At 39.7% G+C, this 17,856-nt stretch overlaps 1 protein-coding gene across 2 annotated transcripts in view; it reads right to left on the reverse strand.

The window, feature by feature from the left end:
• The window catches only part of LOC108000231 (uncharacterized), a 305,633-nt gene that overhangs the window by 243,902 nt on the left and 43,875 nt on the right, over positions 1 to 17,856 (reverse strand). Inside the window, exon 2 of one of the 2 annotated variants that reach the window (XM_062086378.1) lies at positions 3,500 to 3,615. The exons of the other annotated variant lie outside the window; for it this stretch is intronic. The gene's annotated coding sequence lies outside the window, so the exon portion shown is untranslated. The remainder of the gene's footprint in view (positions 1 to 3,499; positions 3,616 to 17,856) is intronic. 2 annotated transcript variants of the gene reach the window in all.

The raw sequence follows: 17,856 nt of genomic DNA on the forward strand, positions 1-17,856 counted from the left end.
AACAACACAAATAGGAGAAATATAACGCGTCTCTGTCTTCACAAATCTCGTCCACAACATCACCGAAAACAAAGCAGCTAGCGGGCTTAATTACTTTCTCCACCGGAAACGCGATTCGCCAACGCACCGTATCGCGGTTTGCGGTTAACCTGACCGCGTCATACGTGTGTACAAATCCATGAATCCCGAAATATGATGAGCGAGCAATGTCGGGGTCTTTCCGCGTTCGACGTGAATTCTGGCCGTCGTGCAACGTTGAAACCTCGCCCGGCATTCGATGTCGACGTCTCGAATGGTGACGAACGGCATGCACCGCGTACACACGCGGCTGCGTCTCGTGGCACGAAGGGGCCTTGCGACTCGTGTGCAATGTGGGCGCACCGCGGCGCCACCAGCGGGTACACGGTTGACAGAAACGCTCACGGTGGCGTGAGAGATCGTGCCTCTGTTTCGCTTCTATTTGTCCTCTCGTCACGCGTCCCCGCGACGTTTCTCCGTGACTCGAGCCTTAGAGATGGCCACCGCAGATGGCCAGTCGCGTCCGTTATTCGTGCTTCATGGAAACGCGGTGATGATGGGGAGCATGCAGGTATTTGCACGGAAGATGATGTCTCGAGTATTTTGATATCGTCGATTGCATCGCGATGGTGTACAATGTTCGGTTAAACGGAACGATTCGTGTATTTACTCGTTTGGTAAAAATGAATTATGTATGAACGGTGGATAGAGGAAATTCGATCGAAATCAATTTACTAGATTTGTATCGCAACAGATTCGATTGATTAAAAAAAGTATTTGTATATCGTTGAGATCATTTATTTTCGTAACGAAACATTCGGGTCATTAGGCGGAATTGAAATAAAGATTTTTCCACTCTTTAAATATCGTACTTTGTTTCGATTCGTTTTGCATGTAATCATTTGCATTCCGCGATTGTTAAAAATTTTAAAAATGCGTAAACATTTCCGCTGATCTAGCAGAAAGAAGGATAACCTCGTTGAAGGGTAGAATCGTTAATAAAAATGATAAATAACAGTTGACCGTAATAAAAACCCAGTGAGATAAGAGTTTCACTTTTACGAGAAATGGCGGTTCTCTCTCCAAGTTCTAACTCATCTTGATTTAATAATTTTGCTTTCATAACCTCGCAATACATCGAGACGAAACAATATTTTCACGAATTTTTTTACAAACGTTTGATCGAAAACCATGAAAAACTAACCTAAAAGAATATACCCGACTTTCGTGACTGTTTTCGGATAAATACGGAGAATTTGAAATCCATCAAGGGGGGGAATGAAAAAGTCGTTGGTAAAACGGTTTTATAGGAATACAAATTGATACCAGCCACTGTTGCGATATATGGGTTTATGGTTACCGCGAAGCAGTATATATTCCGGGTGGTTACAAGAGACATTAAAACGGTGGATCGATTAAACGCGGCCAATTAAAACTTAATGGCAGCGAATTAAGCTCCATAAAAGCCGAAGGGCGAGATTTTTTACCGTCTTTCCTCCTTTTTTCCCTCTGCTCTACCGATTCTCCATCCTTGGAACAAATGTTCCTCCCACAACTCCATTCCTCTTTTCGTTCCATTTTTCTCCCCCCTTCTTTCCTTCCTTTTCCTCTTTTTCCTTTCTCTCATAATGGAAACGGCCACGAATTTAGATACACCGACGAATATTTCCAATTTTTCCGGTTCCGGTGTAAGATTGGGAACCATGCAGCGTATATGGTATTGCACGGATCGCCCCGTTTGAAAAGTTAAACGCAAGCAATTGGAATTCGATGGAACTCAATTAAACCCGATTAAACCCAATAGAGAGTAGAATTTTTTTTTTTACGATTCTTTTTTTCCCTTTTTTCCCTTCTTTTCTCGTCTCTCTGATCTCTGATTTTCGTGACCTGATTTCGTACATGTGCAAATAAAAATTTTATCGTCGATTATTATTTCTGATACTTGAATTATAGAGAAACGTATCGTTAGAAAAGTATCTAGATAAGAGAATTAAAAGAGGATAATAGATAGACGTAAGTATTACTAGTTAACGGTCGCGCGGCGCTAGTATCGCGTCACCAGTCGTCGTGAGATTGACGTTTCATAAAGAAATCTCATAAAACCATTCGTGCAAATTGCAATTTATATTTAACACGACTTAAAAAATGGGACTCTTATTTTTTAAATATAATTTTTAAAAAATTTTTCATAAATCGCACAAACGTCGTGGCTCAATCCGCTCAGAGAAAATGTCTCGTACGAGTTTGTATTCCATCGACACGTCAGCTCGACGAAATGAGAGCGATGCGAACAAAAGTTAATAATACTCTGCCCGGCAGCCAATTCCTTGCTAAACTCTTTAAAAACAGTACCAGTTGGGACATTGTCCCGCGGATATACTTGAAAGCATGGCGAGATAAAGGGTACCGCTGATCCAATAGAGTCCTTATGCCGGCCAATCTGCGCGGCTACTCGCTATCTTGCAGAATCAACGAGATTATCCTTTAACGTGGCTTGGCCATCTGTGCACCGGCCTAATGGCCATTCGTCCATCCGCTTGTTCGCATCGAAACTGTCGCTAGCTTTGAAATGCGGTGCATTAATGGCGTACGAAAGCAGATAACGTCCTTACCGAGATAATTATTCTCCAATGCAGGCAAATTAGTTGTTCCTGCCATATTGTCACATCTCTTGTTTTACGTTTTATTCCCTATATAATATACCTGTACAGCTAAATAATTTATATTATAGGCAGAAATGGTAACAGTCTTAGATGCTGGAAGATTCAAAATTGTAAATCATTTTTCAGAAAATCGAGATAAGAATGGCCACTAGCGAGAAAGGCGACGAGACGTCTGGTGACGACAAATGGAAATATCGAAGCTTTCAATTAGTATGGTAAATTGCCAAAGGCGACGAGGCATTTGATGATTTATGGAATAATCCCTGTGTACAAAAATGCTATAAAATAATTTCGCCTCTGAATACCCCCAAAACCTTGAAGCACAGTGGTTGCGTGCTTTCAATTAGAGCATTATCTTTGTTTATCAGTGTCTCGTAACTTGCTGTCGTCCACTTGGACGATATCCGCCCGCTGCAGTTGCGGCGCACCAGGAGCACGTCCGTCATATGCAATAACACTAAGATAACACGAGCTTTATGGTCTCACGTATCTCCTGATCGCGGCACGCAGCTCGCGGAACGGCCTCGTGATTCCTACGATAACACGACGTCATGTCCAAACGATGCTCATGTCCGAGCCACCAAATTTTTTTCCACCTAAAACGTAGCCCTCCCTTTCCCCCTTAGTTACTGCTCCGAACCGCATACAAAAAAGTGTCCAAAAAGATCGGCTACATTTCATCAGAAAAAGTTTATATCGTATAAATTGTTAATTATTTTGAACTTAATAAGAAATCTTTTCAAATCTCGGATTACGTGAATTATTTATTTATTCGTTTCCAAAAAAAAGGAGAAAAAGTTCGATTAGAACTGCATTACCTGTCTCACGATGCCACCGATTTACACTGTCCCTGTCCTTCCCGCTGTGTCTTTACCTCTCTCTTCCTCTCGCGAGCGCTCTGTCCGTCCCTCTTGCGCCGGAAACCGTAACTACACTGGAACAGAGAGAGAAACGTCACGGTGGCCGCGTGAAAAATTCCACTGCGAGCGAATATAATATCGGGACAGGTTGAAAAAAGGAAAGGAAAGGGAGAAAGAGAGAGAGAGGGAAAAGTGACGATGCGTGTCTACTTAACCGACTTAATAAACGGCAACGTGCGCAACGGTGAATGGGGCCTGAACTGGCTCTTTTCATGCCGAGTTCGGCTTTGTGCACGGGTGTCGTTTTGTCGCGGCGGCGCGGCGCTGGCATTCACCGCCGGTAACAAGCTGTAAGCAGTCGGCTAAACTAGTCCTATTGAGACACTTGAAAAGTAATCTGGCAGGGATTGACCCTGTTGCTCGCTATTCGTAACCGCTCATTGCGCCCGCTGTTCAACGATGCTTCTTTCTTTCTTTCTTTCTTTTTTTTTTTTTCTCTCTCGTGGGAACGGGATCGTCCTATTTCGAACGGGATAGGGGATAGCGGAATATGGGGCAGGCGTCACGTCGGTGGGTAACGAGAAGAGAATTAATTTTTAAGTGAGTTGCAAATTGAAATTCTTCCCAGCACGAATTACATTTATAATTTCACGAACAATAGATAAATATAATATAACGAAGGAAATGTATTGCTTGAAATTATCTTAATAGGAATTATCTTTCGTATTAAAAAAGAAGAAAGAGATATAAAATGATGGACAAAAATCTCTCGACGAAAAAGGAAGAAAGGATGATCCACGAACGAGGTGAAAGCTCACCGAGGCGAGAAGGTATACAAATCTCTATCCCTCCTCGTCGTCGTCTTCAGCGTTTCTCGGCTGAACGAGCAGTGGATTCACCATAGATACGTTTAACGCCTCCCCTAATGGCTCGTTACCGTCAATGCCACCGCAATCCGTATCGAAGACCAACTTGGCTGCCGCGTTTCCCTCATTGTGCCCCCGCACAAACGAGGCCCCCGACCTCTGCGCAGCCGATAAGGATGACGCTTGCACAGGAGACATGGCCGAAAGCCTAATAGCGTGTGTGAACAATGGACGCGCGACGTCATCACTGCGACTATTGCGGAAAGTAAATTGCTGGCTGGGGAGACCAGGACAGCCAGGCCTGTCTTCGTCGATCCCAAGACACGGCCGATTTCCGTTCCGCTCGGCTAATCGCCCCCTTCCGATCGTCATCCTAACGCGATGATGTTGGAGATTTTGGAGGTTAATTCGCAGGCTATTGTGCCACGGATGGGTAAGGGAAGCGGATGAAAACTGACAGAAAACGTAAAGTAAATTTCGAACTATTTTATATAGCTGGACAGTTGCAAAGGATTGGCTTTGCAATTAACCTCGACCGCGAATCAAAGTTCTCACAATTTGATATGATATACGAAAAAATCCGTTTCGCGAAATATAAACTATAAATTGTTGAGGAAAAAAAAAGAAAGGACGGTTTGTAAACAGGGGAATTAGAAAGGCGGCTCGATATCCGTCAAATTCAATTAGGAAGCATCAAAGACGGTTTATTTCCTTTGAGGACGGCGGGGCGAGTTGCCAGCGAGGCATTAAGAAGATGAAAAACCGGTCAGCTATTATGAAAACCGTTCCAACCGAAAACAAACTCTTCCTTGGAGAAGGGGGAGGCCTGATGGACGGCGGCAATAATAATCGTCGCGTGGCGAAAGGGTGCACCTCTCCCCCTACCAGTTGTATTACAACAGAGGACGAAACAATTTCGTAACCTGGCCCTGCTCGTTATAATCCTCTCTTTTATACTTTCCTTGCCCCTCGTGTTCTTCCTTCTCTCGCCCCTCGCCCCCTGACACCAAGGATTATTCCACCGTCGAGGTCACCGAATTATTTTGCCTGGCAACGAGCCTGGGGGAGGGGGAGCCTCCCTTCTTTCCAGCCAATGGGAATGCTCATTTCAGCTCGCAGCTCGGTGATCACTAGTCCTTTTTTCCTTTTTTTTTCGAAGGGACACAACCGCGTGTTCTTAATCCGGACGGGTGCTCGGCCAATCGACGCGGATGCAAGAATTAGCAAAGGGAGGGGGGAAGGGAAAATAAGCGGAAATATTCGAAAGGGCACGTGGAGGGCGGAAGAAATTTCTCTCTCTCTCTTTCCGTCGATTGAACGTATGTACTCTCCTCCTCCTCGAGGAGAGTATTATCTTTTCGTTTCAGTTCATTTACGCGTTAAAATAATGCTATCAATGAAAATTGTAAATGTAAACATTGAATGTGAACGAGATGGAATGTCGTGAATCTTATTATTGGAAAAAATTTGCGAGGATCTTTCAGATGCAGCAAGCGGACGCTCGTTAAACGAATTAATTGTTTCCGCCGTGAGAGGAGATTTTCGGAGGGCAACGCAAACGAGACCAGCTGTCGAGCGGTTAATTAAATTATTTCATTATTAATCGTCTATTACCGCGAACGGCCGTCCAATGAAATCGCGAACCGCCCAAAAACAGATTAAGTGGTTGATTGCCACTGTATAATTAACGAACTAATTAAACGGGGGATTACAATATGCTGTTTATAGGGATTACTTCGATTCCGCGAAACGAATATATTTATAAAACAAGTTCTTCGAGAAGGATTTTCACTTTAATTCAAAGAAAGAAAATAGAGAATGGAATTTTTCGATCAAATTGCTTCAATGACCAAGTATCCTCCATCAAGAGGATATTTAACAGGATGTACAAAACTGATAAACTGGCTAAATCTACTCTCTCGCTAATTAGACAAAAATAGCCCAGAGTATCGAAGAAACAAAGAAAAAGCGAATAAATGAGATTCATTTTTCAAATAATCTCCAAAAAATCGAGGAATCAAAGCAAGAAGAGTTGGATAAGTGAAAACCGAGGCGTTAATTCGATGAGAATCGAATGGACGGAGCGAAGGATTTTCGCGATACTTGTCGCTTATCTTCGCTCCTATAGGCCGGCAATCCATTAGCGTAGATCCCACGCGTGACCACGGACGAGATCGTGTGGTCAGGAATCATGGCTCGATCGAAAATCGTGGACGGTGGTCCTTTGCCATAGGCTCTCTGCTGTTGGCCACGTCAACTCTATTTGCGCACAGAGAAAGCTTGCGGCCTTTTGCGCGGATAATTGCAACATTTTCATCGGTTTCGCGATAAAGATCAACTAGAGATGGATTCGTCCAAAGTAGAAATGAAAAATCTCTTATTCTTCCCTCTTTGTCAATGTGTCTTTGGCTAGCTCTCTCCTCGGGATGGAAACGACCACACTGGATGGGAAGACCTGGTTGGCCAGCGACTTGGCTCTCCCTGGAAATCTGCCAAAATCGATGAATGGAAGGAAGCATTAGTTGGACAGTCAGTCTCTTCGGATATTGGAAACGAAAAGTGAAAACAGTGAAGCCAGTGAATTAATCTCACGCGCTAAGTCAACAGTCCCGTTGGATCTAACCTATTCTTCCGCATGATCAATTTATATTTTAAGAAGAGACTAACGAGAAACCAAGAATCATCCCACACTGTCCTAAGATTTGCCAAGTTTTGAGACTCTCAGAAACAGCTTTTTGTACCTATCCTACCTATACCTGGTCTACAAGTATAGATATCTCTTAAGTTCAGAGCGTGAGACTCGTACGATGGATCAGACAAACACGAGGAAGGGGATTAGGAAGCGTTTCGTGGAAAATTCTACGAACATGGAGAATCGATCGAGCCGATAGCATTGGAGCGTTTCGCTAACCCGTCCAGGAATTTTCCTAGGCAGACCTCTAAAGGCCATCAAGCCTCTCGAACGCCTGCCTCGGCTTCTCCTCCTCCTTCTCTGCGTGTACCGGCGAGCTTCCATGGATTTGCTCGAGAATGTTTACCCAGTAGACCAAAGTCGAAGGGAGATGAAGGATTAGAGCGAGGTGTCGGTCGGTTAACCCGACAAGTCGGTGTGAAACTCCGGAGCCGACGAGTGATACAGGTGCAACGATGCTAGCTAAATTGAACGTTATCGTGACAACGAGGAGAAATTTGCCCCTCCATATTTTGGCATCGCGTCGCGATCGAATATTTCCATCTATATTTTCTGTCTTTTCGATTAACAAGCAAGCTTCGTTTATTAAATATAAATAGATAGACATGACAGTTGACCAGGCACTATTGGGTTTGATATAATTGACTCAATCAATAGTATGTGTTATTGTATAATGCTAATTAATTAAAATAATTAATCTATTTTTCAAACATTTACGATTATGATTGCGGTGTATATTGTTTCCATTTCTTCGTCTCGAGAATGAGAATAAATACGACGTTCATATTCAAATTTGTAGTCGTGTAATTTTCGTTCTTCTTTTTTTTTTCTTTTTTTTTTTTTTTGTAGCCAACGAAGTAATTGCGATAATCGTACGCGATAATTCTCATCGAGCAACTCCGCGATTCTCTTGTTGCATTCTGCAGGATTCGATTCGAAATGTTAGTTAACTAAGTTTACTTGGGTACATCAAAGGCAATGACTCGGCTGCTAGAGGAAGACCAAGTTTGGGCGATGCTCGACTGACCTCGAGAAATCAATGTGAAACTCCAATTTAGCGAAGCAGACGTTAGCCAAGATATCGTTGGACACGAAAATCCAAGATTCCCCCGTCGAAAATTTAGTTAAATCTGTATATCGATTTCAACAATAAATATCGAAATAATGAGCGACAACAATTATATTTTTGCCTGTACATTTCATCAAATATTTTATGAGCTGCACATAGATCAAACAAGATAAACGAATAATTTGGTTTCTCTAAAGACGATCGAGAGTTTATTATTCAGAATCGAAGATAAACTACAATATAATACATCGAAATAATTTCTAGAAACGATCCACGATGGAAGCTTTACTTTTCGATATTTAAAAAAAAAAAAGAGGAAGAAAAATTAAATCAACGTAATAATTATTGCATCACGTTGTTGTTACTCGAATTACAAATTATATACAAGTAAATTTTTTCTTGTGCACTGTCAATGAATCGAATAACAATATTGAAAATCTCTAAGAGAAATTAGCATTCCGTACTCGTAGCAATTGACACGAATCGAATTCTCTCATCGCTTGTCAATTCCACAGAGAGGCACAGCTAGCGAATTTTGAGATGATTGGTCGTGATCCAAGGTTCAAGATCCTGTTCAGATGTGTTCGAGTGCGCGACACTGAGTCGCATTCAGATATAATTACCGATGCTTCACCTCGCCATTAGTTACAGTCGCAGGCATCTGGCAATAAATTACCATGATAAACAGGCTGATTCTCATATATTTATTCGTAGCTACCTGCAGGATTGTTGTTAATTCACGCAATAATCTTGTTCGACTGATTCTCTTTTCACCGCGATTTAAAGAATAAAAGGACGAGATGAATGGATATCAAGAGTAGTAACATTATATTATTCCATGGAATCTCTCTTCTTTTCTCTCTACTTTTAATAATTCGTTTCCTGTTTGTTTTTAATGGGATTTTATGCAAAATTGGATAATTTCGAGATAGGCAAAATTATTATTTTCAAAGGACTCGATTTTAATCGTTGATCCTTCGATTATTCGAATTCTATTTACTTGTCGCACATTAAGGTGTAAATAATCGAGGGATGTTTATTTACATGAGAATCCAAAAGAGCTAAAATATATCGAAGAACGATAAAATCAATAATATAACTCTTAGATTATTAGATAATGTTATAAATCAAAGAATATTTTAATAAATCTTTCCAGTCCTTTTTTTCTAATACCCCTTGCGAAGATTCTTATTTCTTGCAATTTAAAAACATTTCATATTCGCCATTCGTTATTCGTAGCCGAGGCCCATTTTGTGGGATTCATTTTTTCCTATTACACATTTATTTACAGCAAAAGCATATACTGAGTAAAAATATACATACCTATAAACAATCATCGCTGGAGGATCAATTATTTGAAATACATTAAGACACCTATCCACCCAACATCTAAGATTCCAACGGGACACGTTTCCCCCAAACCCGAGCCCACCGCAAATCCGTCCCCCCATTATTTTCCCAGCGCTTAGAGACCGTTTTAGAGGCGAGTCGGCCGATACACCGAGAACCGAGATCTTCCCCTCCCCCGTTAAGAAGGTGCGAGACAAGGAGGAGAGCGACCATTGTATACACTCCATTCCAGAAATCGGTACGAGACCTATGGTCGGCTTACAAGGGTGTTTCGACGAGGCAGGTGCGGATTTTGGCTTTGGCAGGGGTGTGCGCGGCCATCTCCGCCACACCAGAATCCCAGAGGATAAAACCTTCCTCTACGAACTTGGTATATACACACGTGGCCGTTGTACAGTCCATTCTTTCTCTCTCTCTTTCTCCCTGTCCTCGTCCCTCCGGTGACGTTTCAGACCTTCCTCTTCCCTCTGGCTAGCTGTCTACCAGACACCCCGCTAGCATCAACGAACAAACACCCCCAGGGCCTTCCTGAATATTTTATTTACTCCGCGACTTCTTTTCTTTTTTGCCTCTATCCTTGTCTCCCGGGCTTGCCTCCTTCTTCAGCGGTTCGAGCTCATCATCGATGCTCCTTGGATCCTCCTTTCCCCCTTTTCTTCTTTTGGATTATCTTTCCGAACGGATTTTTCTTCACTCCTCGTTTTTACCGACCGGGCTCGTTATCGATGCGTTCCACTAGCCGTTTCTACCTTTTGGATCTTGCTCCGTTCCGATGTTTTATCTTCGATGCTTTGGAGGATATGGAAGAGGCTTCGTTTTTACGATCCAGGCAGGGGAATTTAGTGCCTCTGTCTCCTTGAATTGTTTCCTTTCTCTCTTCTTTTATTTTGCTGTTATTCGTCGATTGATATTTTTAATGCACAAAAATATTTTTTCGATCCCCGATCTTCATATTTATACATCGAAAATTTCCCCAAATCGTGGCAACCATTTGTCAAGACGCATTTGCGAATTCCCCGATGTTTCATCGGCATCCGGGCGGTCGACAGCTACGAAAACTGTGCATTCCTGTTCGAAAGTTGAGCAGAAACGTGAAACGTGCGGTTAGTGATTCTATAATTGGAATGGTCTGGCGGGATCGATCGGATAATTAAACGAATCAACGAGCATCGCGGTCGTAAAACGAGGACATTATCGCATCTATCCGCCGGAAGCCACGGGAAAATAGAACGCCGAACACTTGGATCGTTACAGAGGCGAGTATCCACGAGTGAGAGTACGTGTTACACCTGGATCGGCGAGGGAACAGGCGGAGGGGGGTTGAGAGACGTTCTAACTAAGATAAATTCGCGCGATTAAGGGCAAAAAGAGGCGAAGGGAGGGAGAGTGGAGGTATTACGAGCAGATAGAAGCTGAAGGAAGTTGGCGGATCGATAAGATAGGCATCGATAGGTAAAAAAGGCAAGAGCATAGAAATAGATAAGGAAATATATGGTTAATGATCTTTCAAATGTAGAATCCGTTCATATGTAGTTAATGGTCACGTGGCGCTAGTAGTTCGGTTGAGACTTACAAACTTGCACGACCTGTAATTCTTATAAATGTAAATGTTATATCATTCTCCATCGAGATATTAATATATTTATTTAATTGTTATTTATTAGAATTATTTTAGGATATATTTAGAATAATGGAACGGAGATAGTGAAAAATTTAACTCGGTGAATGGATCGAACGATTTTCGTGTAATTTTGACGCTTTTTGATTAACATTGCGAATCACTCGGCGTAAAATATCACGAAATGTAGTTACTTCAATTGCGTTAATAGGCTGAATTATAACAGTGCACACGAGTCTATCGACGAGTTTTAATTAAATCGACTAATCGCATTAAGCGGTCATTATAAATAGTCTAATTCATGCATCTTTGCTCTCCCGTTGAAATAAACGTATTTTCCTCATTTTCTACTCGAATCGAATTAATTAAATTCTATTGTGCCGAAAGGCATTCACGATAATTCAAATTACGACGAAAGAAGAATGGTAACATCGTAACCGAGTCACGAGTTTACAGATACAACACGATGATTAAATATCAAAAATTTCACAGACGATTTTCTCGATTTTTTCTCATAACTAATCAGTAATACTTTTTTCACGATAATAAAAGATAATAAAATATAATTTTCGAGACTCGTTCGGTAAAGAAGATGGCGACTAAATGCAACTTTTAACGAAAAGTGTCCGGCCGTATTCTCCACGGACCTATCCATCATGGGTTATATCAAATTACACGCTCGCACTGGTAGAAATAATTCAAGCGTCCTCGTTTCTATCCCTGACCGTTAACTATTTACCAAAAGTAAATAATCAAATATGTAAGGATCGAATTGCAGATTCTGTCTCGATGCAAGGTAAATCTCCTGAGATCGTTTCCTGTTAACCAGAGCAATAATCGAATGAACACACTGGACTAACGATTCTTATCATCTTCATCGTCACGTGTCGTCTATTCTTGGTTCTCTCACCTGGAGATAATCAGAGTGAGACAGCTATATCTCTGTTTTTTTCTTGAATTATTTACAAGTTAAGAAATAACGCTTTTCTTTTTCAAAACCTTTTAAAATTGTCTCATATTCTCAAAATTCTCAAATTCTCGATGATGGCAGATTCCAGGAAGATGTAAAAGAGACGTTCGCAAGATCATTTCCTAAATTCAAATATTACCAGGAATAGGAACAGGAATAGGAAAGGATAATCTTGAAGGAGGATGACCACTGACAGACCACTGAATAGCCAAGTCTATGACAAATAGTCTGCTAAGGGATAGTTTGTTTAATGCAGAATAGTCTGATATTCGGAGAAAGTTATGGAAATCCTTATCGATTTCTCCCAGAAATTGCCAGAGTTTATTTAATGCACAAGTTATCTCGATTTATAATAAATTAAAATTTAAAGAGATAAATGAATGATCGAAACTCGTGAATTTGATAAACTTTTCAAAAATTTTACACTGTCGTAATATTCCATTAAAAACAAAAGATAAAACCATAATCCCTTCAACCGATCAGTTGATATAAATCATTAGACTTTTCAAAAAAATCGTGCGCCGATCGTTTTCGTTGAAATGTTAAACATTTCATAAAGTTAACCAATTTTCAATCAGTTTAGCTTCCATTTATTATCGCATATAAAATGTAGTTTACGCACCGTTTCCTCGCAATGAAAAATTATTGCCCTATCTTTTCCACTATCAATTGCAAAAATTGTAAAACAGGAATTTACTGTGGATTTGATTCATTTTGTTCAGGCCTATATATTATATATATATATATATATAATATATATACGTGGGAATACAATCGAATTATCAGGAAGCATGGAGGGGAAATCCTTTAATACCTGCGCAGGAATTTGCCCCTACCGATCGATTAATTCCTACGAAATCGCTGCCCATTCTCGTCGCGGATTAAGTCCGATACACAACGCACACCGTGTCGCGAGTTCTGGCACTGGTAGATGCAGACGTTGGAGTTGTAACTCTACATCGATAGATAATATCGATAATTCGAGATATCGCCAAGATGCCGATATTATCGACAGTTCGATGTGTCGATAATATCGTTAAGATATCGATCGATTATTATAGATGCATCATCGATAATGTCGTTGGTGTAATATATCGATAATGGAAAATGAAAATGACCAAACTTTCTTGTTTAAATTTATTATTATTAGAGATGTTGTTAATAATCGTTTCTCCATAGATCGATGATATTTTTTTACTCAGCTTTTGCTACCTTCCATCTTGTTGCGACGTTGTACGTCCATCGCAGCGCCCTCTACTTTATTTCTGTCTCGCTCTCACTTTACGGATAAACTTTAATTCACACTTTACGATATTAATCTTTACCGGTATCCTTTAAACGAATATATTTAACACTCTGTCGCGTAAAAAAGAAGGCTAGATCAGAGGAAGAAAAAAATTCGACACTGGATAAATCAAGTTCTACGAAGATGTATTTAAATTCATAAAATAACGAGTCCAAGTTGATTCTTATACTCTACGCTAATACTACTTATTTCGTTAAAAAAAGAATCTTAATTAAAAGCGTCGATCGATTAATCAGGCACGACTAAAACTTCATCCGTACAAAGAACATCCTTAGACAAAATGGAAAGAAAAAATAAAGGAAACGAGTGGTTCGAGGTTTATCAGGCAAAAAGCTGATCAACCAGATTGCTCGACCGCTTCCTTGTCCGCTTAATCGAGAGCCGAGACACAAACAGGCTTGCGGAGCCAGTTTTCGTTCCCTGGGCGTCTGGGTCTCGGATTTCACGTGGCGATCGATAATCGAGAGGGCACTAACGGCCACAAAAGAAGCTCAATTTGTAAGGCAGAAAGAGAGAGAGAGAGAAAGAGAGAGAGTATCAGACAACAGCGATGGAGCCTGTCGAAAATCGGTGCTTTATCCGCTTCGGGCTTTCGACATCAGGAAAGCGGCGAAAGACGATAATTGCTTTTTCCAGGGGGTTACAAAGAAAATATTGTCACTGTCGGAGGGGGCAAAGTGCGGTTGATGGCATAAATTTAGCATAAAAAAAATAGAAGGTAATCGGCTTATCGGCCTGAGATCCTGTGCGATCCGGAATTTCGGTGTCCAAGAGCTTTTCCCCTCCTCCGACAGAGGAGGTGTGTGTTCAGGAGCCCACAATCCTTGTTTACGTAGCCAAATATATGATAATGTATAGTAACGTGACGAATGAATATGCAACGCTCGCGAATTTGGCCAACTTTAAACGATTTATTAGACTGGAATCAAAAATTGGAAAGTTTGATTTTGTTCTTATTCGTCAAATTAATTCTATAATTGGGGCTCGATTAATAACATGAAATTTGCTCGTAATTCAGAATTCAAACGTTAAGACTTATCTGTTAAAATTGGCTCCCGAATGTTTCGAACATAACATGTTCACAATTTTTGTCTATCTTTCTTCGCTTCGTTCTTCTATGCCGTCTGATGATTTAGATCTAATTTAACATTCGAATCTTCAACGTGCTCTTCGAAAGTGTCGCGTCATTTGATAATTAGTATCCGATGGCATTTCAATTTATACCAGATGTCTACTCTCTTTTCAAATACAAGTTCCAAATCTATATTTCCAGTATCTATATTTCCAGAGATCGTCAATTATAGAAATAAAAATTTTTTTCCATTCCACGAATCCTTTTCAGCTTCTCCGATTGTTCTCCTTATTTTCGTATATCTTCTCGTATATCCAATTTCATTTCTGCATTATTATTCTTCTCCCTCTCCAATCCAGGACTCTTCCAAAAGCTTTCTCTCGTATATTTCTTATCGTTTCATTCTTATATCGCCTATATTAAAAGTAACCACCGTTCCTTAATCGTTTCACGGTATGCAAAGAAAAGAAAACAGACTTGCTTGAAAGAGGGCCATCGAGTGCCCTCCACGTTCAAAGAACTCTGGAACGGATGAAAGCTTTCATGGAAAAAAAGCTATGACGCGACACTCGAGTCCTCTTTCGGCTGTTTTTCTATATTCGTGGCCGCCATTTTTGCCTTTCCAGTCCGGTCTCGTGGCCTATTTACGCCGGGTACGTCCAGCAACGAAATTTACGAATTACAAATTAATTATGCGCTAGGCGTACACTGTATAATTAATAAGCACGTGATGCATCGTTTGTTATCCCACCGTTTACAATGCACGTTCGTCCACGGTGCTATTTTGTTATTGCTGTCGGCGTAACGAATTTCGTATCGACGAAAACAAAATTCGAATCGGTGTTTCGACTGTTTTGCGAACGCTGATATTTCTCTGTCTTCCCGTCTTACTCGCAACAGCGCGATTTTTATTTTCTCGTTTTTCTTTTTTGTAACATCGAAGTAATTAATCGAGTATCGAGTTTCTAACTAGCTATATCTATTCCAACATTCAGACGTAATATTTTTTAACGAGTATAGAACTTTCGAGAGCAATTTTATTATTCCCGAACAAGTTTTTGTTGAAACCAACAGTCCGACGATAATGATTTTCTCCATGAAATAAGCTAACTCTCCAACGAATTCATCCTCTAAGAAGATTATTCTCGAAAAATCGAATCGATCGACTCTCTAGCAAGAGAGAGAAATCGTCATAGAGCTTATCTCCAATAACGGAAGAGAGGGGAGAGAGAGAGAGAGAGAGAAATTAATGTCGTTCCCCGAATAAACGACCTTAAATCGTGGCGATCCTTTATTTTTTTTTCCCCCATGGTATCCACGGCGCGCAAACAGCCGAATCCAGTGGAAGAAACGCCGTCTATGATTCGTGGGACGATATTCCTTAATCTCGTGAACCGTTTCATTTATCACAAACCGGGGAACCGCTTTTCGCGCTTTTCGCCCAACCGATCCCTTGATTTACAGGCGTATCCACGCGGGCTGCGATGCAGTTGTAAATACACGAGGCTGTAATAAATAACGGGAAGAAACGGCAACGTGCAATAGGAAAATGGTGGAATCAGTTGGCTTTTCCACACACACATACACAGACACACAGTATGGCGATAAATCGTTAGATGGCGCAACGTTAGGCGAGCAAAGCAAAGAAGAAATCGCACACTGTAAATCTAGTTTTTGATAATTGCCAGCAACGTTGTACAACAACGGCTCTATACTGATAAATCATTTTGGTACGGGGTTAGAAAGTAAAGAAATGTGCGAGAAATTGTCTCTGTTCTTTTTTTTTTTCTTTGTAGCACTATTAAAGATAATCGATTTTTTAAATGAAATTATCAGTCAAAGTGATTCTGTTTGTTTAAAATAGTTTTAGAAACTCGAGGAATAAATATATATTTAAATTATCGAAATTAATTTAAAAACTTTTATTTATTATCTTTTTAAATAATTTTATTGACTAGAAACAATTTTAAGTTTTTCTATTAACGTCCACTGTTTCTCGTTATCCGTCAATTATCCGTGTTTTTCGCGGAAAGTTTCTTGATAAAACATAACCTCACTTTACGATAGAAAAGCATAATGTCTAACAACATTATCCAAGATATAGTAATAACTAATTCACAAACACTTCTTTTTCATTCTTATTTTGGTAACAAATTATGTATCAGGAATAAAAATAAATATATATATCGAAAGATAGAAGGAAAATGGAGAGTAATGTTTATGAAACGATTTTTGAAATATAATGTAATTCGAATTCGATATGCACAATCGCTGTTTGTTCTCATCCATGTACTTAACCTAACCTAACCTAATCTAACCTGGTATTGAGCATCATCGTATCTCAAAATCGGTCTGAAGCGGATTGTTTGCTTATCTGTCAATGTACGTAGGCAAGCTTTCAATTGATCTAGAGATCGTGCAAGACATCATCATGCAATAACTTGACACCATTCAAAATTACGTCTATCAGTATCAAATAACAAACGGGAGAATAAAAGTACCCCGTTTTTCTAGTAGCTTAATAAATTAAACGTTCAATCTATCTCAAGTGTTGCATCAATAGTATCTCACGAAATCACTTTAGAATTTAACAAACTTTTATAAACAACACGTAGATATGATTATTATAATTAAAATATATTAATCGAACGATTTGAAAACTCTATTCTTTTAGAGGTTGCAGTACAATGATACAAGTGGATTTAAGTGATATTTATTTTTCGAAATCAAATCAAATCAACCCATCGCTAAACTTTTATAAATAACGTCAATACGCAAATATATTATTATTAAATATATTAATTTGAATCGTCTACTTATCCTTCTAGATAGAGATTGCAACACAACTATCGATACAAGTGATGGGTTTAAGTGATATTTATTTTTCGAAATCAAATCAAATCAACCCATCGCTAAACTTTTATAAATAACGTCAATACGCAAATATATTATTATTAAATATATTAATTTGAATCGTCTACTTATCCTTCTAGATAGAGATTGCAACACAACTATCGATACAAGTGATGGGTTTAAGCGGCATTTATTTTTCGAAATCGAATCAAATCAACCCATCGCTAAACTTTTATAAATAACGTCAATACGCAAATATATTATTATTAAATATATTAATTTGAATCGTCTACTTATCCTTCTAGATAGAGATTACAATTATCGATACAATTATCGATACAAGTGATGGGTTTAAGCAGCATTTATTTTTCGAAATCAAATCAACTTAAACCCATCGCTAACAAACTTTTATAAACAACGTCAATACGCAAATATATTATTATTAAATATATTAATTTGAAACGTCTACTTATTCTTTTACATAGCAATACAAGTTGCAATACATCGATACAAGTGATG

Source organism: Apis cerana, linkage group LG16 (genome assembly GCF_029169275.1).
Source record: "Apis cerana isolate GH-2021 linkage group LG16, AcerK_1.0, whole genome shotgun sequence".
In the NCBI taxonomy this organism is placed as follows: Eukaryota; Metazoa; Arthropoda; class Insecta; order Hymenoptera; family Apidae; genus Apis; species Apis cerana.